The sequence below is a fragment of the Monodelphis domestica genome, chromosome 8, assembly GCF_027887165.1.
Source record: "Monodelphis domestica isolate mMonDom1 chromosome 8, mMonDom1.pri, whole genome shotgun sequence".
Classification (NCBI taxonomy): Eukaryota; Metazoa; Chordata; class Mammalia; order Didelphimorphia; family Didelphidae; genus Monodelphis; species Monodelphis domestica.
This window is the reverse complement of record NC_077234.1, coordinates 128,104,204-128,127,335: the sequence shown is the minus strand read 5'-3', so window position 1 is coordinate 128,127,335 and position 23,132 is coordinate 128,104,204. Positions and strand designations below refer to the sequence as shown.

Below are 23,132 nucleotides of genomic sequence, written 5' to 3'. Positions count from 1 at the left end.
AAAGTCTATTACATTCGATTCTGCCACAGTGTATGAGTCTCTGTTTATAAGGTTCTCCTGGTTCTGCTCCTTTCACTCTGCATCAATTCCTGAAGGTCGTTCCAGTTCCCATGGAATTCTTCCAGTTCATTATTCCTTTGAGCACAATAGTATTCCAGCACCAACATATACCACAATTTGTTTAGCCATTCCCCAATTGAAGGTCTTATTTTCCAATTTATTTTTGCCACCACAAAGAGTGTAGCTATAAATATTTTTGTACAAGTCTTTTTCCTTATTATCTCTTTGAGGTACAAATCCAGCAGTGGTATGGGTAGGTCAAAGGGCAGACAGTCTTTTAAAGCCCATTGGGCACAATTCCAAATTGCCCTCCAGAACCAGCAGTATATCAGTGTTCCAGTTTTGCCACATCCTCTCTAACATTTATCACTTTCATTTGCTGCCATATTGACCAATCTGCTAGATATAAGGCAGTACCTCAGAGTTGTTTTGATTTGCATTTCTTTAATCAGGAGGGATTTAGAACACTTTTTCATGTGATTATTTAGTTTTGATCTCTTCATCTAAGAACTGCCTATTCATATCCCTTGACCATTTGTGACATTTTATTTCTGTTATTTTGTTATTATTTCCATTTATAAAGACTACAGTCTTTTCTATATTCTTTTCCTTGTTCTACTTTAATTTTCATCAGTTCATAGGTTGGTTACCTTTGCTTCTCTATATTCAACAGTCACTGTTTATTACAGCACAGTAATAGTTCATTACATTCATGTATCACTAGTTAGAAATCTTTCAGTTTATTGACAGCTAATTTGATTCTAGTTCTTTTCTATTGCAAAAATGGTGCTATAAATATTTTGATGTATATATGGCAATTCTGCTATTTGTTACTTTTTTACATGTTGTTTTATTTTTAATAATTGTTTTCTGACATATTGCAATCCATGTTCTCTTTTTCCTCCCATATCTTCCCCCTCCCTAAGATAGTAAATAATATGCTAAATGTTTTTTTTTCTGCAAAGTCTTTTAATTTAATGTAGTAGAAGTTATTTATTTTATATATCATAATAATCCCTGTCTTGATTGGATATAATTTCAGTCCTTATACATATGTCTGACAAACGATTCCATGCTTTCCTAATTTGCTTGTGGTATCACTCTTTATTTCTAAATTATGTATCCATTTTGACCTTACTTTTATTTATTGCGTGAGCTAATGGCCTGTGCCTGGTTTCTTCCATGCTGTTTTCTAGTTTTCCCAGCAATTTCTGTCAAATAGTGAGCTTCTCTTCCAAAAGCTTAGAAATTCTACTATTTCTGAAAGTTGATCTATATTCCTCAAAAGCTTTCCATCCTGAGTTGAAGTATCTTTACACAAAATGTTAGGAATTCCTACTTTTTCAGTCCTTGAGATGAGGTGGGGAGGAGAATAGTATGGTTGGATGTACTTTATGAAATGTGATGCTCTTTTATTGTATAAATGAAGTGGAAAGATGAGAACTGAAATAAGATGAGATCATAAACCAGTTAACTAAGGATCCATATCAGTTGTGAGTACATAGAATTTTAGAAGCAATTCTTCTTATTTCTAGTCTTTGATTATATATGAAAATAGCAATAACTTTGACCCCATGTCCAAATTTTGGGCCATTATTTCTTTTTCTTAGAGAGAAGTCCCACTCAGTATTCTTTGCCAACACTTTCAAATATTTCAAGAGAACAAAGTAGCTAATGTAATGCTATTAGCAAAACTTCTTTCAAAATTCCTGACTTTTCTAGCCTTTATTCTCTTTAAAGCTAAAATTAACAACTGGTAGTATGGAGTGGTTCCCCCGTCTTCCCTTATTCTTTATTTTATTTTCTTAATTTGCTCAGAAAAGCCTTTGAAATGCTGCTGAAAACCTAGATTTTTTTTTAGCAAAAAATTTTTCAGAACGTTTTATATGAAAATCATTACCAAACCGAATAGAATTCCTTTATAAGGGTTTATTTGCTCTCTTAAGGCATTTAAATATGAACTGCTAGTAAGTTCTGAATAGTGCAAATAATGAATCTTATGAAGTGGTCCCAATTATTCAGATTTACACTGAATATTTCCATTAGACTAAAGCCAGTGACCATATTTTACATATCATCAAATACATATAACCACTTCATGGGGATCATAGTTTGCATTAATAGGTTGTTGTCATTCAGTTACATCCTAATTTTTGTGACCTAATGGATAATGCTGTCCAGTGGGTTTTTTTTGGCAAAAGCTACTGGTGTGGTTTTTGTGATTTCTTCACTAGGTTAAGATAGAGTTTAAGTTACCTACCTAGGGTCACTCAGATAATGTGTCTGAGGCTAGATTTGAACTCAAATAGTTTGACTCTAGGCCAAGTTCTCCATCTACTGAGCCATCTAGCTGCCCCACACTAGTAGGTTCCTGGCTATAATTATTATATTATATATATATATATGTATATGTATATTATATGTATATACATATATATGAGTAAATGAGTGGATGGAAAGATGTTGAAGATAGTTATGAGTACAATTTAAGCTGCATACATTACTTTACCTTGTCTGTATTAAATACTAAAGTGCTTCCCTGAATACAAGATCGAATTTATGTAGGAATTCCCTTCTGCAATGTTCACCACATGCGTACCCCACCTGCTATGCTGAATGGTATAGTGAATCAATTAAAGGGGAATAAAATGATTGCATTGCTGATAAAAGGTCCAGTTGAGATTACATAACAGTTTCATACTGTCATCATCATAATCATCGTCATCATTACTAGAATTTTTGCTTTACGTTTTCTAAAATGTTTTACAAATATGATATCATTTTATCCTCACAAAAACCCTGGGAGGTAGGTGCATAGTTTCATTATTTTCTCTAGCTCACTTCAGTACCACATGAATAGGAGCAAAGACAATGGATACTGGAGGCTAGGACTTGGCAAAGTATGGTTTGCAGTAGGATAAAGGAGAATTAGATTCTAATGTTGAAGATATTATACAACTGACCTTGTTCACCAAGGGATAGGGAAGGAAGAAGGCAAAAGTGATGGCTGGGGAAAAGGACTATGATGGGGAATAACTGGAGGTTACAATGAAGACAACCGAATTGGGGGTCATAAGGAAGGGGGAAATAGAAAATGATAAGGGATTATTATTAGATAATAGACATTTCAGAGAACCCATAGTTGGTGGCAACCATCTCTGTGTGGAGCTGACATGCAATGGAAGATTTGGTTATAGCGAATTAATAGATTGAGGAAGTGGGAAGTTAGATTTTTTGAGGGGGTGTCAATGTGTATATTGAAATCTATTATAATGGCTAGCATTCGTGTAGGACTTGCTATGTGCCAGGCACCATACTGAGTGCTTTGCAAATATGATCTCATTTCATTCTCACTACAGATTTGGGAGGTAGGTGCTATTGTTATCCTCATTTTACCATTGAGGAACCTGAAGCAAACAGAGGTTAAGGGACTTTGACTCTGGTCACATAACTATTAAGTGACTGTGGCCAGATTTGAACTTGGGTTTTCCTTGTTCCAAGCCCACCATTCTGTCTACTGCCTGACCTGGTAGGAGCTGAAGTAAAGAGAAAGACTGTGAACCAGACAATGAATTCATTGATGAAGGAAGACCTGGGGCTCAGTAGGAGACATTCTCAGAATCTAGATGGGGTAATAAATTTGGAATGAATGAGCCTCATTAGGAGCGGTTGCTCAGGGCTTGTGGTGGTTGGCACAGTGTGGAAGTGGCAGTCAGGAGCAAGGAGGAGCTCTAGCTCAACCTGTCATTTTAGGAGTATATGTTAAAATACAAATAGTTCTGAGAAGGAATAAGGGATTCAGTATTATTAGGAGAGAGCCACATCTTGATGAGTGCAAGACCTGAAAGAAGAAAGAAGTGAAAAAGAGAAAGGTTTAAGATGAAAGTAATGTTGTTGCCTATGAGCAGACATTCCAGAGAGTACAGAAAAAGGAAGGATAGATGTCAAGTAAGTGGGATGGTTTAAGAAGGCTGGAGAATGGTGTTCATACAATAGCAAGGTGCTCAGAATCACTGGGATGGAAAGAATGTGTTAGGGTGGGAGAATGCAAACCACTGAAGAATGAATCCAGGCAGAGGTCCACTGAAGGAAGCAAGTGATTAGACTATTCATGACCCTCCCTTAATGCTTAGGCTTATGTTAAATATTGATATAGTGCTAGGCTCAGGAGGCTGAATTTACAGTGGTAAAGAGCAGGGGAAGATGTGGCTTGGGAGAGTCAGCCAGGAAGCAGGAACTAGCAGGATGTGAGTGATCCCAATAGGGACACCAGAGGAATGATGAAAGCCCTTAGAACAAAGACAGAGGCCAGAAGCTGGGGGCCTGGCACTGGTCTTAAGGGATAAAAAGAACATGGTTGTGAGTTCTAGATCTGAGACTGATGTGGATGCTATTAACTTACTTTGGAGCAGACCCTTTGATTTCATTGAAATAGGGAACTCCCAATGAGGAAATTCCTTCCATCTATGTACAAAGTACTTGCCCTCCAATATGCAGTGTACTCTAGTTTCAAAGACAGAGTTATGTATTTGAATCAACTAAAAAGTAAGTGGAGGAACAAATGTAAGCTAAGAGAACATTATAGTAACCGAACTATAACAAAAAGTCTGAAGGAAAGTGGAGTAAAGAGAATTCCTTCATTAACATATTCTTAAGGGAAAAGCTTTTGAGTCAGACTTGGAATGAAGCAAAGGACATAGGTTGATTTAAATAGGGTAGAAAGATGCTTCATATGGGGGAATCAATTACAAAAATGGAAAGAAAGCATGCACAGAATGAAATTATTAGGGCTAAATTAAAATTATGTAAAACCATAAAGTTATCCACTTTATCTTAGCCTAGAATATTTATAAATCTGAGTATTAGTTTGCCTATCCTATGGCAATATAGCTGTAATTAATTTACTATTTCATTTTTAAAAGCCAGATAAATTAGTTGGTCATTAAAATGATACTTTTCGAAGTCCCCCTACTGAGTACCAAAATAATTTCCAACATTTACTTACTTTATTCTGTTTTGCCTTATACTAGCAGGTATAGCCATGTTATAACTGTAATTACTGATAAGTTTCTTTAGAGTTAGGCTAATTAACATTTCTTTCCCCACAATATTATGGGTAAGCTAATTTTGTGATTCTGCACTTAAGACTAATTAAGATGAATGGATACAAAAAATTTTAAGATAATATTTCTATGTACTTAACAACATTTTCATAGCATTCATCTTATCACATAAAATGACATTTCATAGAAATACCTGATTCTATCATGTATAGTTTAATGAGACCAAGATTGTTTCTATGTTCTATACTTAAAGCAATAAAGTAGCACCAATCTGTATTATATGAGAGACAGAAAACCTTCCATTCTGATTCTTACTAGCTATATGATCTTAAATAATTTACTTTATTCCTCCTGTGCCTCAGTCTCCTTTTCTAGAAGTTGGTATAGTAATACTAATACTACTTATTTCAAATAGTTGTTGTGAGAAAACATTTTGTAGAACTAAAATCGTTTCCATATCATTTGGACCAGTGATGCAGAGGTGTACTGGCGAATGGCTAACAACTAACTTTCTGAGGAAGAAATGTATTCATGGTATTCTTTTAAGTTTAACCTGCATCCTCAAATTTTTCTCTTATCTCTTTTACAAATCTAGAAGTCAACAGAATCTTTCAAAAACCTGATTTAATAATGTTTAATCCTGTTTAACAAATATCTCTTGCCAACCTTTATGAGCTGGTTCTAACACACCAATGGATCAGTCAGTCTTGCATTCATCTTTTTCTCTCAAATCATACAATTTATTCAAATTCAGACCCTTACCACTTTTCAATTGGAATATTTCATTTAATTAGTTTCCCAAATGAAAGAATCTCTTCCTCTAATCTATTCCCACATAGCTGCCAAACTGATATTCATAGAAAAGAGGCCATGTGTTTCTTACCCACATAGAAAAAAGTTTAATGGCTTTTCATAGTCTCTAGGATAAAATGCAAACTCCTTACTACTTGGCATTTAAATCCTTCCACAATCTGATTCTTTTCTCCATTACCAGTACTACTTCAAATTACTCATCAATGTGAACTGTCTATCACAGTCATTCTGTACCCACTATACTACATACATGAAAGAATATTTCTTGTCTCTGTATTTTGAATAAATAGTCCCCCTGTATGGAATATAATTTTCCTTCCCTTCTGATTGTAGAATTCCTAGCTTCTCTCAAATATGATTCTGGTGCCATCTCCTAGATTCAATTTTTCCTTATGTCCCTAGTTATTAACACCCTTTCCTTCTTGAAATTTCCTTGTAGACACTTTGTATTTAAAACCTTATTTTGAACACATTGATTACTCCTAGGAGAATGTAAGTTCCTTGCAGGCAGAGACTCTTTTGTTTTTATCACTATCAGCAGAAGCTAGCAGAGTATATTGCATGTACATAATAGCACTTCAATGTTTATTAATTAAGTGGAATCCCAGTTACCATTGTTTCATTAATTGTGGCACAAGTAACCTGTACAGTAAAGTTCTATATAATACTAATAATATAAATTTTCATAATACTTTAAGGCTTGATGAATATTTTCCCAATAATAACCACACGAGACAGGTAATGTATTATTGTATCCATTTTTCAGATGTGGAACTAAGATCCTGAGAGATGAAGTGACTTGCTTATGAAGGGGAAGGAGAAAGTAACAAGCATTTATGAAGTACCTACTATGTGCTAAGCACTATGCTAAGTTATTTACATATATTATATCATTTGATCCTCATATCAACCTTTGAAGGTACAATATTATTTTCCCCCTTTTATAGCTAGAGAAATAAAGGCAGATAGAGGTTAAGTGATTTGCCTAGGGATATGCCATGTTGGTGAATGTATGGCACACATGTTGGAGAGGCTGTTCCCTGTCCCTCTCCACATGTGCCTGAGGACATTTCTCATTTCACTGCCCCCTCTGGCCAGCAGCCCAGTGGGAGCACTTCCTCCCTTCCCTGCCTGGGGAAAGGTGTGTGTATGTGTTTGTGGGGATTCCCATGAGGTGTGAGGGTTACAGTTTGGGCACTCAGTCTCTAAAAGTTCGCCATCACTGGCCTAGGGACACATAACTCATAATCAATCATCTGATGTTGGATTTGAATATAGGGCATACTGATTTCAGGCTCAGTTCTCTAACCACTCTGCTGCCGAGGTGACCAATTAGTATACAGCAGCAAAATCAAAAGTGAGCCACAAACCTAGGTGTCCTAATGCCAGTTCTGAGATTCTGCCCACCAAGCAAAATCAGTATTTGCACCTACAAGAAAGAATGTGGAGGGATCTTAGAAATTTTCTTTGCTCAGAGACTCAACCTATGTGGAATGAACAGGTTGTCTGAATTATGTGATTCCAGGTAAATCTCTCTTTTACTCTTAGATGTAGATTGCTTTAAGAATATTTAGATAAAAGGAATAATAAAGTAGAGGAATTCCATGGAGACTGGAACAACCTCTAGGAAGTGATGCAGAGCGAAAGGAGCAGAACCAGGAAAACATTGTACACAGAGACTGATACATTGTGGTACAATCGAAGGTGATGGACTTCTCCATTAGTGGCAATGCAATGTCCCTGAACAATCTGCAGGGATCTAAAAAATACTATCCACAAGCAGAGGATAAACTGTGGGAGTAAAAACAACGAGGAAAAGCAATTGCCTCACTACAGGGGTGGAGGGGATATGACTGAGGAGAGACTCTAAATGAACACTCTAATGCAAATACCAACAACAGGGAAATGGGTTCGAGTCAAGAACACATGTGATAACCAGTGGAATCGTGTGTCGGCTATGGGAGAGGGAAAGGTGGTTGTGGGATAGGGGGCGGGGAGGAAAAGAAAATGATCTTTGTTTCCAGTGAATAATGTTTGGAAATGACCAAATAAAATAATGTTTAAAATAAAAAAAAAGAATATTTAGCTTTGGGGGCCAGGGACGAGGCTTAGTGGATTGAGAGCCAGGCCCAGAGATGGGAGGTCCTGGGTTTAAATCTGGCTTCAGTCACTTCCTAGCTGTTTGACCCTGGGCAAGTGACTTAACCTCCATTGCCCAGCTCTTACCACTCTTCTACCTTGGAATCAATATGGAATCAATATGTAATATTGATTCCAAGGTGGAATGTAAGGGTTTAAAAAAAATATTGTTTTGTAGAATAAAAGTGACTTTCTATTCTTTTATGATTTCTATCTTGTTCTTAGACTCCTACCTAGATCATGTTTAATATTTAATTTTAAGCTGATTGTATGGTAAGAGAGAACTTTTTTAAATGAAGGAATCAAGTTTAAAACTGTTTAGAATCTTAAAGTAATTTCTTTCCATGTGTCTCATAAAAAGAGGACAATCCTTTTTCAGAAGTGAGATACACACAGGCTAAAAATACACAATTTTCAATGTGCTTCTGATGATTCATTATGTCTTCTGTGTGAATAAGGCCAGGAATGGGTCACCTCAGGGCAAGTTTTCTGCTGAAAGGCCGGCACCTCATATTGATCTGCCAGATATTTGTTTCTTGTCTGGTTGATGCTATTGCACTATAGACATGATTGCTGCAGTAAGCCCTTTAATACCATCTGAGGCTGACTTCCTGGAAGGGAAACACAAACCTAACTCATCAACTTTAAATGGAAGCAAGAATCTTGACTTGGTGGTCAAAATCATAAATATATTAAAATGACATCAGTAATATGTAGTCACTGTATATTCAAACTCCAGAATGAAGGTAATACAGTCTTTAAAGAAAAAATTCTCCTGTGGATTAGGATTTATACCGATGTTTTAAAAATAATTATCTCAAATAGGTTGATAATCTATCTCCTTTTAAGACTCATTTATCATATTTAATGTTTTCAATTAGCAGATATTTTTATTAATCTCTCTGTACTTCTACTCTATGTTAGACGAGTTTAAAAACAAGGTAAAGCTCTTAACAAGTTCTTAGCCCAGCAAAAGAAATTCTCCCAGTATCCATGTCTGAAAATATATGCCTCTCTTTGTGCATTTAAGTCCATCACCGCCCTGTCAAGAGTGAGTGGCATGTTCTTCATTCTTTTGGAAGTGTGGTTTTTCATTACCTTATCGGACTTCGAAAGACTTTCAAAGTTGTTTATCTCCATAATGCTGTTAGCATATAAAATTTTCTATTTCTGTTCACTTCACTTTGCATCATTTTGCAAAAGTCTTTTGAGTTTCCTCTGTAGTTCCCCATTTCATCATTTCTTATTGGTATAATATTGTGCCATTACATTCCTATACAACAATTTTTCCCCAATAAAAAAGCTCCTTAGTTTCCAATTTTGGGCTGCCACAAAAAAAGAGCTGCTATAAAATATTTTTTTATGTTGAAGATAATTTTCTTATTTCTTTGATTTCTTTGAAGTATTGGCCTTATAGTGACTTTTTTAGGTCAAAGCATTTATATACTTTGTTAATTTTCTAAGTATAATTACAAATTACATTCATGAATGGGTGAGTAAATTCCCAACTTCACCCATAGCATACCGGTATACCTTTTTTCCCTTTCTTTTATTTTTATTTATTTATCATATTCTTTTATTTTTAAATTCTGAGTTCCAGATTTTCTCCCGCTCCCTCATACCTCTCCCTCACCCACTGAGAAGGCAGGCAATATGATATCAGTAACATGTGAATTTGAGCAAAATCTTTCCATATAAGCCATGTTATCACAGTAAAGTGTTAACATTTATTTCAGATTGTACTCTGAGTTAATCAGCTCTCTCTCTCTCTCTCTGGATAATGTTTTTGCATCATGAATCCTTTGGAATTACCTTGGATTATTATATTAATCAAAGTAGCCTTGTGTTTCACAGCTAATCATCATTACACCATTACTCTTACTATGTACAGTGCTCTCCTGGTTCCTCTCACTCACTTTGTATCAATTCATATAAGACTTGCCATGTTTTTCTAACATTGCCTCATCCTCATCATTTCTCATAGCACAATAGTAATCCATCACATGCATAAGCCACAACTTGTTTCACTATTTCCCAGGTGATGAGCATCCCCTCAATTTTTTCTAATTCTTGGCCAATAGGATTAAATGACTTGCCCAGGGTCACATAGCTAGCAAGTGACTAAGGCAGGATTTGAATTCAGGTCTTCCTGACTTCAGGCCCAGTGTTCTATTCACCTGTACCACCTTTGCTTCTGTATATTGTAGACCTAATTTGTTGCAGTGATTGATCTCTCTTTTCCACTACCGAGTCATTTTAAAGATTACTGCTTTGTAAGTAGAGTTTTAGATCATTATTGATATGCTCTTTTCTTTCCCAGTTTATTATTATTATACTTGAGATTATTGACCTTTTGTTCCTCTACATGAATTGCATTCATTAATGCAATTTCCCTAGTCTATAAGATATTATTTTCAGAGTTTGGTAGAACATTGAATAAAAAATTTAGATAGCTTAAAAATGTTTTACTGTATTCCTATTTTGATCCCCATTTTACAGTCAAGATAACAAGCAAACAGAGATTAAGTGACTTGCTTGGGGTCACATAGTTTGTGAGTTTGGTTTTGAGTTAATGTGTTCCTGACTTTAGGCTCATCACTCTATCCATGGTGCTACCTTGCTCCTCCCTTAGCACAGAATAGCAAACACTGTAACTGGGGTTGTCTTGATTTAACCTCCACATGAACAATGTTTTTAATTATTTAGATTTTCTTTATTTCTGCAAATAATATTTTATAGTTAGAGCTATGTAGTTCTTTTGGTGAATAAAAACAATTACACCCAAAAATATATTTGCAGCTTCTGTAGTTATTTTGAATAGAATATTTCTTTTTAACATTTTCCTGTTCAGTGTTATTGCCTATATATAGAAATCCTGATGATTTACACAAATTTAACTTATGCTGCAGTTATTTCAGTTATTTTAGGATTCTTAGAGTAAACCAGCATATTTAAAGAAGATAGTTTTGGTTCCTTTTTACTTATGTTTATTTCCTCAATTTCTTTTTTCCTATTGCTGTCTCTGACTTTCTTAGAATTATTTTAACATTAGTAATGATAATGGGCATCCTTAATTTACCCCTGATCTTATTGGAAAGACCTTTAACTTCTCTCCATTTCATATAATGTTTGCTCTTGAATCTTGATAAGTATTAAGGAAAGGCCCAGAGTTTTAAAAAAACACATTTCTAGAATTTTTAATAAAAATCAGCATTGGATATTATCTGCATCTATTAATGTAATCACCATTTGGTTGATTTTATTATTAACATGATTTCTATACTTATAATCTTTCTTTTGTTGAACCAGCCTGGTATTCATAGTATGAGTTTAACTTGATCACAGTAAATGATTTTTCTAATATTCTTTTGTAGCCTAATTCTTGGTTAATTTTAAGTAAACTAACTGAGAGCTTTAAGAAAAGAAGAAAATGGATGTGACACATATGTACTCGGATAATAACTATCTGCTGTTATGATGGTAATATGTCAGAATTACATCAAAAGTTTATCTCATTTCTCTCGAACTTTGGTGGTTCAATGCTTGATGGGCCAGAACAGATATTTTTAGTAATAAAGGTATTTCTAATGTGATAAGATAATATTCATTTTTTCAATTACTGTATATAACATGCAAAATATGAGTATATGTTTTTGCTGTAGGAATCTTATGCTCTTTACATTCACAGATTTTTTGACTTTGTAACAATGATTTTCAAATCATTTGCTTAAGCATATTTTGTCTCTGTTTATGGCACACCAAAACCACTTTTTGATTTGATTAATAAAGAACCATTTTGTTAGAAAGGAACCTGTAAGACTAGATGTTGGACTGAACCACATACCTAATCCAGAACAAGTAGATCCTATTAACTCTGTGTAGGGGCAAGACAAGATAGCATGTATGTGGAACTCTCAGTGTCATGAGTAGCATATCCACAAAATCCATTTAAGAATGAATGATTTAATTCTTTTGCCTACTTTTGATTAGGGCAGCTGCCTAAATCTCTAGAGAAAAGTCTGATGTATTTTTAAATCAAGGAACAACAAAAAAGACTTGAAATCTGTGATCTTGTCAGCTATTTATATGTAGAAAAAGTATTATGATGAATACTGCTTTACAAATGAATAAAGGTGATGTATTCCAGGGAAATAATGTGTGCTTTCTATTGGAATAAGGACCACAGACTTTCAATTCATACAGTCGATTATAATGGCTATGTTAGAATTTGGCAGCTTGTTAGAGACTAGCTGACATTTGGTGTTTCAGTAAGTATATATTGTTTAAATAGGCATGATTTTGGATTGCATTCTGTCTTCTCTGGAATTTATATAACTCCATAGAAAAATTCTCAAATAGTTTTTTGATGGATCGTATATTAAAACTGCCTGGCCACTGGTGGCAGTGTGTGGGGTTAATTTATAATTTCTATTTTTTCCTTTAGTGCATCTGTTTTTAATGATACACTAACTATATACTTTATTAGCATCATTTGCCAGTTTCCCTAGTGAGATACTGGGATGGGGGGTGGGGGGGGTTGGTTCATAGGCTTAACAATTTAACACTTAACAAATATTTTTAAAATGCAACTTTTTGTCCTCCTAATTCTGACTTTCTGTTCCCTTAATGCCTGCCCTCAATTGTATCTAAATAAATCTTTTGCTGTTTGTTCAATTTGTGTCTTATAGGGAAATTCGAATTATTCATCCTTCTGCTGATTCTAGCCCTCAATTTAACCCTCTGGAAATGGGAGCTTTTGACAGCATCTGCACTGGGAAATGGTTTCCAAATAAAACATTTGTTTCAACACACAAACGTTTTATTTGGGTGCATCCTAAGAGCCTAAACATTTGCTTCAGCTGCCAGCATGTGTTCTGTTGGCTAATGTTTCTAAAATGTTTCCACATTTCCACAGGCCAGCTGCCAGGTTATACAATATTCTGGTGCCTCTTTGAGGGGGGCAGGAGACTAGAGAGTGCTACAATGCACCAATACAGAGCTGATTGGCACATACTGGGAAGTAGAAGAAGCTAACTCCATTTCCTGGACCTGTTTTGATTCAGAATGATTCTTACTATTCCAGAGGTATTATGCAAGGTTCACTTTTCCCTCTCTACTTCCAGCACTTTGATCCAAGCATACAAAACTCTCTGGCCACCCAGAACCACATTTTTCCATTTGACACTAATTGAAGAAATCATCTTTAAACATGGAGAATACTTGATTGACAGACTAGGGCTAAAAACGGAATCTGAATTGTTAATGGGCATCCCACTGTCCAAACATAGACACATTGATTACTTAGAAGATTAGATTCAGATAACCCACAAAATGTTTGAGATATTGCCAAATAGTTTGACACCAATTTGGTATCAGTTTTAAGGCCTGGTGGCAATATCTTAGTATTATATCATGAGTAATAAACCATCTACAGTATGCAGTAGGATTTAGGATATTATTCTTAGATTCTGTATTTGATCTCAAGCTTCACAATCTAGTGGGAAATAAGATGGATTAGAAAACAATAAAATTAACAGGAGATACTCTGCTGGCTCCCCTCTCCCCCTTAAATAATTTCTTAGTAGGACCATTAATAATCTACACACCAAATAAGATAAAAAATGGCAGAATAATAGGATTTTGTAAAAAAAAATTAATTTAATTAAAACAATTTTCAATTAACATGGATTTATTTTCTCCATCCAACCCTCTCACCGTGGGAAGGAAAAGGAAAAATAAAACACCTTTGTGATCAATATACATAATCAAGCAAAGCAAATTCCCACACTGAACATGTCCAAAAATATCCATTTATTATACATATTTAGCCCATCATCTCTATCTCAGAGGTATTACATTTTTTCATAATTAGCCTTTGAGAATTATGGTGGGTCACTGCATTGAACTTAACAATATGAAAAAAATGATACTAGTAGAGGTTTAGTCCAACACCCCCGCCCTTTTAAAGATGAGACACCTGAAGCATACATAACCAGATTCTCATAACTAACAAAACAGCAGAGGAGGGATTTGCACTCAGACCATTTTACCTCTCAGACATTGTTTTTCTGCATCCCTACTATAGTTATCCTAGTTGTAGTTTGGTTTGTTACTCTCTTTCTCAAAATAGAACCACAGAATTGAACACACTAATCTAAAAATGCCCAATCAGAGCAGAATACCTATAAAAGGATTTATCATCTCTCATATCTATATCCCTATAGTTGAAGATCACATTTAGTCTATGGCTGTCATATTGTCCTGCTGATGTTTCTTGAACTTGCCTAGGTGTCTAGCCATATTTTCTACTTCTTTTTCTTGGATATGATTTGAAATTTCATATGGGACATTACTTTTATTCAGAAGAATAAAAACAGGAAATAGAACTGTGATTTTATTAGGATCGGGGACTCTCTGGGGAGGAAGCTCCTGTTAGCCATGCAGGTTATCATATTCCTTGTAATTTAGAGGGTTAGGGTTTCTTGGAACACTAGAACACTGCTTACTGACTACAGCCCTGGTCCTGTAACTAGTTGTTCAGGGGCAAGACTTAAACCCGGGACTTCCTGCCTCTGATGTTTTATCCATTATTCCATGCTGCCTTCTATCTATATTAAATTTCATCTCATAATAGTCTACAAGTATTGTTGTGACTCTAAGCCATGGTCTTTGTTATTGAAGAGCTCATAGTCTTGTTGGTGAGATAAGGATTATTATATGAAATAGGGGAAAATATCAAGCATTATATCATCATGCAATAATACATTTTACAGTAACAATACATTTGTTGAGTTCTGAAAAGGGAGAAATCACTGTAGGGTCGAGTAGAATAAATTATTTAATGGCAGTATTGGATCACATCTCCAAAAATGTATCTAACTATCACTTCTAAAGAAACCATAGCAACCAACAAACATAAGCTTGGCATAGAACGATCAAATATTGGATTGTTCCTTTTGAACACAGACAGTTAAGAAGCTATGAATTTAGAAGAGCCAGTCCCAACTAACTGTCAACTCTTAATGCAGTGTCTCAAAAGTCTACCCTTTAATAGCTTAAAATTGCCTGTGACTTTTGGGACCCTTTACATAAGAACAGCTGCTATAACGTAATAGACCCTGCCTGTAGGCTGTGTGGTCAATGGTCCCTGCTTTTGGTTTCTTATTTAAATGATCAGTATGTAGAACACTGAAGCCAGGTGGCACAGTGGATAGAGTGCTGGACCTTAAGTCAGAAAGACTCATCTACCCAAATTTAAATCTGGCTTCAGACACTTAGCTGGGTGACCTAAGGCAAGTCATTTAACCCTGTTTACCTCAGTTAGAATGAGTTAGAGTAGCGAATGGTAAAACACTCCAGTATCTTTGCCAAGAAAACTAGAAATGGGGTTAGGAAGAGTCAGACTCCACTGAACAATAACAACAATGTAGAGCATTAAGTGTACATGATTACCATCTCTATTTCTTAGTGTATTTTGTTTAAGGAAGAAGTGTGGAATTTGCAATTCTCTTTTACCATGAAAAACACATTTGTATAGGTTTGCATGGGTACAGTGTAGCCAACAATTGGATAGACTATCAAAGAAAAATGTTGCAATAAGTCTTTGGGCCTAAACAGTCTTAAGTTCATTTTACTGATAGGGTTTCTAATTTCCTTCACTATGATAAAGTGAAACATTGTGTCTACTTTATATGTCTGTTGGTAATTTAACTCTTCAGGAGAGAGTGGTAGGATCAAAGGAAGACATTTTTGTTTTTCCTTTTTTTTAAATTGCAAGTTCTGGGGTTGTGTATGAATAACAAGAAAGAATCTGTGAATAAAGAGTATGAAAATTAGAAACCAATTAGAAGATGGAAAATACTTTTTGAGGAGACAAGAGATGAAAAGATTAAGGGCCTAAACATGAGGATTGGCCTTAGAAAAGGGCATGTCCACCTCTTATTCTACTAAGTGGAATAAGATACATTGGGAAATGGCATTGAAGGAATCATAGCTATAAAGTTGGAAGGAAGAGGGAACTTATGAAAGGTGGCCTCAGTTTTCAGTCCACAAACATTTATGAATTGTACATTGTATGTCAGATACTGTGCTAAAATCAGGTTAGATAAAAAGCAAACAGTTGCTAACATGGAAATTACTTTGGGGCATATGGGAAAGACAACAGTACATGTATCCAGAATCATAAATAAAATAAATATAAAATAGTTAACTAAAGGGTAGTTTGAGGGAAAGGGTACTTACATTTTGGGGAATCTGGAAAGGTTTCATTTAAAACATGATACTTGAACAATATCTTGAAGGAAGAGAGGCTTCTATGAGGTGGAGGTGAAAAATGAGTGTATTTCAAGCATGGTGGATGGTCAGTACCAACATGAAGAATGATGAAAAGACCAATTTTACTTGGATTTCAGAGTGGGGTAGGGAGAATAATGTCCATGGAGACTAGAAAGAGATTGGATTCAGATTGCGAATGTCTTTAAAAACTAAAGCAATTACCCTTAAGGCAATGGGCAGCCACTGGAGTTTATTGAGTAGCTGAGTGACATTTTCAGATCTGCATTCAAGGAAAATTACTTTGACATTAGATTATAGGATGTATTGTAGAAAAGAGAGATTTGGGGGAAAGAAACCAAAGAAGAGGATGCAATCATCCAGCAAGATGGATAATGGCAGCTTCAACTAAGCTTATAGTTCTGAATAAGCAGAGAAGAAAACATCAGATTTAAGAGTTTTTGCAATAAAAATGGCAAAATTTATCAACTTACTGGATATGTAGGGTGAATGAGATTGACGAGTAAAAGATAATGCCAAGATTTTCTCAGCAATTTACAAAGTGAGGTCCTTTTCAGATAAGGAAGAGGAAAAAGTTGATGCAGTTGGCTTGAAGAAAGAAGAAAAATTTTGGTGATGCTATGGATATTGTAATAAATTATTCATAGAAAAGTGAGAAGAAAAATCTGGGAGACACTATACATATTAGAATAACAAGATATTCATGGAAAAGTGATGATTGACTTGTAGCAGTCAGGGCTAAGAGTTGAGATTCAAAAATGTAAATTTTTAGTGAGCATAGTTATCATTATAGTATGATTCCTCCAGTTGCATTTAACAGAACTCATTAGAAGTTAAGAAAGCACATTGTATTGGTAATTTAGGTTTGATTTAGAAAGGCTGATAAGGATAAGGGAACTAATAAATTTTCAGTGGTAGAGTAAAGGGTTATGCTGAACCAGTTAACCATAGTGTCAAGGTAAAGGAGGAAAAAAAAAACAACCAATGGCTGAAGTCAGAGCAATGTTCATAGGCCAGAGGGTCTCCTTGCCTGGAAGTGACTAGAATTTACTACTTGGAGGAAGAATAGTTTGTGAAAAATTGTGGCACAGAGGGAGATAGTAGACTAGAAGGTTTTGGTCAGGTAGAGTAATTTCAAATCTTGACATTATGGAGGGGAACAGTAACTCCTTTGTTGAATCTTGGTCCACATCTTACCTACTAACCTTTGTGTCCTTTAAGGATTTGAATTATAACCTGCTTCTCTTCTACTTTCCCTCTGAGTGATTTTATCAGCACCCATATATTCCATGGTCATTCTTTTTTGTCTTTTTATCCAACTCTACATGCTTTACTGATCTTTACTCTTTTAAATAACAAAAAACTTCAAATTCTTACTGTCAGTCTTAGAATTGATAACTACGTATCCATTCCATGACAGAAGGGCCATAAGGGATAGGAAGAGGGGAATCAAGTGACTTGCCCAGGGTCATGCAGTTAGGAAGTGTCTGAAGCTAGATTTGAATCCAGGACCTACTGACTATGGGCTTAGCTCTCTATTCACTGAACCACCTAGCTGTTCCCCTGACCTCTCTAGTCTTCCATTACCAACTGCTGTATTAGACTTCTCACATAGTGTATCCTATAGACATCTTAAATTCAACATAACCAAAACAGAAACCCTCCTTTCTTTCTAACTCTCTTATTTCTGAAGAGGACACCACTATTTTCCAGGTCTACTCGAATTACAAACTAAATGTCATTCTCTAGTCTTCTCTGGCCACAACGGAACAGGGTATGTGTGATTGATTGGGTATATAATGTAGCATATACTATTATTGCTAATTATCTTTCATGTGCTCTTGAGATATCATAGGTTCATATTCAAATCTTTTAATAATAGCAGGAAGAAATGACAGGAATTAAGTCTAGATCCAAGGAGTTGCTTCTCTGAAACTGCTACATGTTAAGTTATTTTTTTTCTTCTGAAAGTTCTTAGTCACTACTTTCATATATAGTAGAAAGCCATGATCTCCTAGTTGTTTTGAACTAAATATATATATATATCTATCTATATATATTTATATGTACATATATGCACACACATCATATTCTTATTGAGTGAGCCACCTTATGGTATCTAAGAACTTCTAATTTTTTTCTATTAAAAATTAAATGATTATTTAATCATTTATTTAATTTATTTAATATAATTTTTTAATTATTTAATAAAATTATTTAATATAAATTATCTATTAAATGATTAAAGAAATTTAAATGCATCAGTTCATGTCACATGATGACTTTTTGGGTAAATTTATTAACATTTCAATTCATATTTGATGACTTGTTTTTTGGGTGTCATGATATCTAGGAGATAAAGTAGATAATCTTCACATTGCTGATTTTTGCTTCATATTAAATATTGATCCAATTTATCTTTTAAAAATGGAATTATCTTGACTTTCACATACATAAAAAGTAAATTATTTTGTAAAATTTCTTTTAGTAAAACAAATAAATGATGGCAGTCACATTTCCAGAAGTGTTTACAAAAACTGATTTATTATCCTATTAGCAGAGAAGTAAAGATAAATAGAAGCCTCTCATTCTGTGATTTAATAACTTGCTCCAGTCATTAAAGAATTTCCACATAAAAGTATAAAAAGAAAGTGAGAAATGCAACACAACCTCATGCTTAGGAAAGCAATAATAACTCAGAAACCTCCAATTAATTTGATTAAATTGAAGGACTCAGCTGGAAGGAAAGTATAGTTTCCTTATTTTATAGATGGGGAAATTGAGGCCCAGAGAGTTTAAATGATTTAAGTGAGGTTGTATGAGACTTGTATTAGTCTCTTTCATTGGACATTGTTCTTTTGAAATGCAAATCACAAACTCAGAAGCATATGTATTCTTAAAATGCCTTTTGTTAAACTATTTTAGTAAAAAAAAAATGCCCACCCTTGACATCCACTAGAAAAAACTTCATGGAGGATATAAAGTAAAGAAGAGCATACTTCAATCTGCATTCAAATTTCATTAGTTCCTCTCTGGTGGAGGACTTGTTTTATTTTTTAAAGGAACATTATTTATATCTTTTGTTTCAGCACCATCCATCTTCCCCATTTTATTTCTCCTCCATTTACCAAAGAATTAACCTGTACAATCAAGAATTAAAAGAAAGGCAAAAAACTCAGCAAAACTAACAAATGTGTCAAACACATTTGACATTATACACAAAATGCTCTGCATTTATGGTCCCTCACTTCTGCAAAGAAGAGAGACTCATATTCTTAAGGAGAACAGTTGGAGGTCATTTTATTTACTGCCAGTAGAGAATGATTAAGTACCCAGAAGTATATATTGCCCGTTTTATACTGATCATATCTTTTCTTGATCATGACATTATAGTTAAAATCCTATAATAATAGAGTAACAGTTTAAGCATCTGTGAAAATTATATTTGGGAAAATAAAATAAAAGTGGGAGTAGTAGGAATTCTTGGATTCCAAAGTAGGGTATAAAACTGTCTCTTTCTTAATATATTTTTGGTAATCATATTAAATGATAGTAGTCATTTTCAGATCAAGCCATTGTTTTGATTCCACAGTATCACAAAGAAATGCATGCATGAGTTGTCCAGATTTTTTTCTTTCTTTTGGCTTGGTAATTTTCTACAAAACATCCATTTTTCATTTTTTAATAGAAAATGGAATTTGTGGTTGAACTTGGAACAGCCAATATTTTAATTTCTGCCAAAAAGGAATTGTTTATTGGAAGGCAGTTTTCTTTCAGTATAACTTTCTAGGAATTCTCATGAACAATATTTTCCTATACTGTTGCATAAAAGGAGTTTGTGGCCCATAATAATTAAGAGTCTGAGGGAAGTTTGATCCGAAAAAGGGCAAAAATTGAGTATTCATAATTTAGAGATGTCATAATAATTTCAGAGCACATAGGTGGCACTGTGGATTGAGTGCCAGGCTTGGAGTCAGGACAACTCATCTTTTTGAGTTCAACTTTGGCTTCAGATACCTAATACTTGGGTAACCCTGGGCATGTCACTTAACTGTTTGCCTCAGTTCTTCATCTGTAAAATGAAATGGCCAAACACTCTGGTATCTTCTCCAAGAAAATTCCCAGTTTAGGTAATGAAGAGTCAGAAACAATTAACAGACTGAACAATTAAAAAAAAGATAAAAAACCCTTAATTTTTTTTATGTTAATCATTGTAAATTTTCATTCTAAATGAATAGGAAAAGTTGATTTTAAATGAAAAACAAAAACCTTGTTTTGATATACCAGGTAGCAGGCATAATATGAAATAAGAAAAAAGCATTATCTGGTGTAAGCATGTTCAAAAATACTTAAAGACCCATATTTTTTTTGTTGCTTCATCACTTTAGTTTTCTAGTTTCTTCATTTGAGTTCCAATTTTTCCTGAATTTTATTACACTGACACCAAAAGTGCTCTATATTCCTAGAATGATAACCAAAGTATAAATCTATAGGCTATAATAGCAGATAAAATAAGTTAATTTATAAAAATATAGAATTATTAGAGCAGATAAATGTTAATTAGATATTGATATTTTAGAGGATATTTTCTAAAAAGTTATGAAATTTTTGAAAAATATTTTTATATTGATTAAAATAAAATATATAGTTACCTATAGTATACTTATTAACATTCTTTTTAACATCTTTTTTTAACATCTTTTTAACATTCAAACTTTATTTTTAACTTTATTAAAAAAGAAATTTTCTGTTCTATATTCTTAACCTCCTTCAATCCTTTGCCCCACCCAATGTGAAGGCAAGAAACATGATATCAAATATATATGTTAAATCATGAAAAACATTCTATATTAATTGTGTTATCAAAAAAGCAAGAAAATAAAGTGAAAAAATATGCTTCAGCATTTGCATTTATTCTCCATCAGTTCTTTCTCTGAATGTGAACAGCATTTTTCATCATAAATCAGCTCAGATACTGAGCCCTTGCCCTTAAAGCTTGGATTTTTGTATTTATCAAACACTAGATTTCAGTGGTTATTTTGTACTGTATATTGCCTACTTAATTTATTCCCTTGATCCACCAGTCACTTTCTTAGCAAGTACCAGATTGTTTTCATGATTACCACTTTATAATACAATTTGAGATCTGGTACTGCTGGACTACCTTCTTTCAATTTTTTTTTATTTAGTCTCTTGATATTCTCAACTTTTAGTTCTTCCATATTTTTTCTAATTCCATAAAATAAGTTTTGGTACCTTTATTGGTATGACCCTGAACAAATAAAATTAATTTAGGTAGAATTATCATTTTTATTATATTGGCTTGACCTACCTGTGAGCAATTGATAATTTTCTAATTGTTTTGATCTTTTTTTATTTGCTGAAAAGTATTGGCAGTATGGTTGTCATTTACTTGTCTTGGTAGATAAATTCCCAAATATTTTGTATTGTCTAAAATTTTTCCAAATATAATTTCTCTCTGTTTCTTCTTGCTGGACTTTGTTGATAATACATAGAAATGCTGATAATTTATGGGGGTTTATTTTATATCCTGTAACTACTGAAGATACTGATTTTTACAGTCTTTTTAAACTACCCCCCTAACCCTCTCCCTCTCTTGTACTGCTTTCCTGCTCACCACTCCGTTTGTTACCCTACTACCCTATAGGGTGCAAATCAATTCTCTGCCCCAATGGATTGGATTGTTCTTCCCTCTTTGGGTCAATTTTAGTGCACATGAGAGTTAAGTATTTCACATCTCCAACCTCTTTATTCTTCCAGTGTATTGATGTTCTCCCCCCTCCCACCATGAGCTTCTTTGTGATATATAAATTTACCCCTTTTGTTTCTTTTCAAATTTCTTTAGGTATTAATCTCTTTTTTAAGCTCTAGTTGTGTATATATATGTACATATTATATATATGTATTTTTGCATACATATATCTATATGCATATTTATGTCTTATCATTTCATCCTATACAGTTTGTCACTGTTCCCTCTAAGTGTAATTCTTCTGGCTGCCCAGGTGATAATAATTTTTAAGAGTTACCAATGACCTCTTTTCTTATAGGAATAAATAACATTTTAACTTTTTGGATCTCTTAAAAAAAGGTTTTTTTTGTTTGTTTTGTTTTTCTTTTTTCCGTCTTTTTTTAATTACCCTTTGATGATTCTTTTGAGTTCTGTACTTGGGCATCAAATTTTCTGTTCAGGTCTGGTCTTTACTTTACAAATGCTTTGAATTCTTCTATTTTTTTAAATGACCATAATTTTCCCTGTAAGAATATAGTCAGTTTTGCTGGGTAGTTGATTCTTGATTATAGTACTAGTTCCCTTGCTTTCTGGAATACCATATTCCATGTCTTTCAGTTCTTCAGTGTAGATGCAGCCAGATGCGGTGTTATTTTCCCTGTGGTTCCATGGTATCTGAATGACTTCTTAGCAACTTTTAATATTTTTTACTTGGTCTGATAGTTCTTGAATTTGGCTGTAACATTCCTGAGTGTTGTCAGTTGGGGATTACATACAGGAGGTGATCTGTGGATTCTTTCAATCTCCACTTTTCCCTCTTGTTCTAGAATATCGGGGCAGTTTTCTTGGATAATTTTCTGTAGGAGGATGTCCAGGCTTTTTCTTTTTCATGGTTTTCTGGTAGACCAATGATTCTTGTCTCCTGGAATGATTTTCTAAATCTTCTGTTTTGTGAATGAGATGCTTCATATTTTCCTCAATTTTTTCATTCTTTTGATTTTGTTTTATAGTGT

The 23,132-nt window shown here is 34.1% G+C and overlaps 1 protein-coding gene across 18 annotated transcripts in view; it reads left to right on the top strand.

The window, feature by feature from the left end:
• Positions 1-23,132, top strand: part of KLF12 (KLF transcription factor 12) — a 564,503-nt gene that overhangs the window by 197,417 nt on the left and 343,954 nt on the right. For 3 of the 18 annotated variants that reach the window (XM_056807741.1, XM_056807739.1, XM_056807740.1), the window contains exon 3: positions 6,703-6,855. The exons of the other annotated variants lie outside the window; for them this stretch is intronic. The gene's annotated coding sequence lies outside the window, so the exon portion shown is untranslated. The remainder of the gene's footprint in view (positions 1-6,702; positions 6,856-23,132) is intronic. 18 annotated transcript variants of the gene reach the window in all.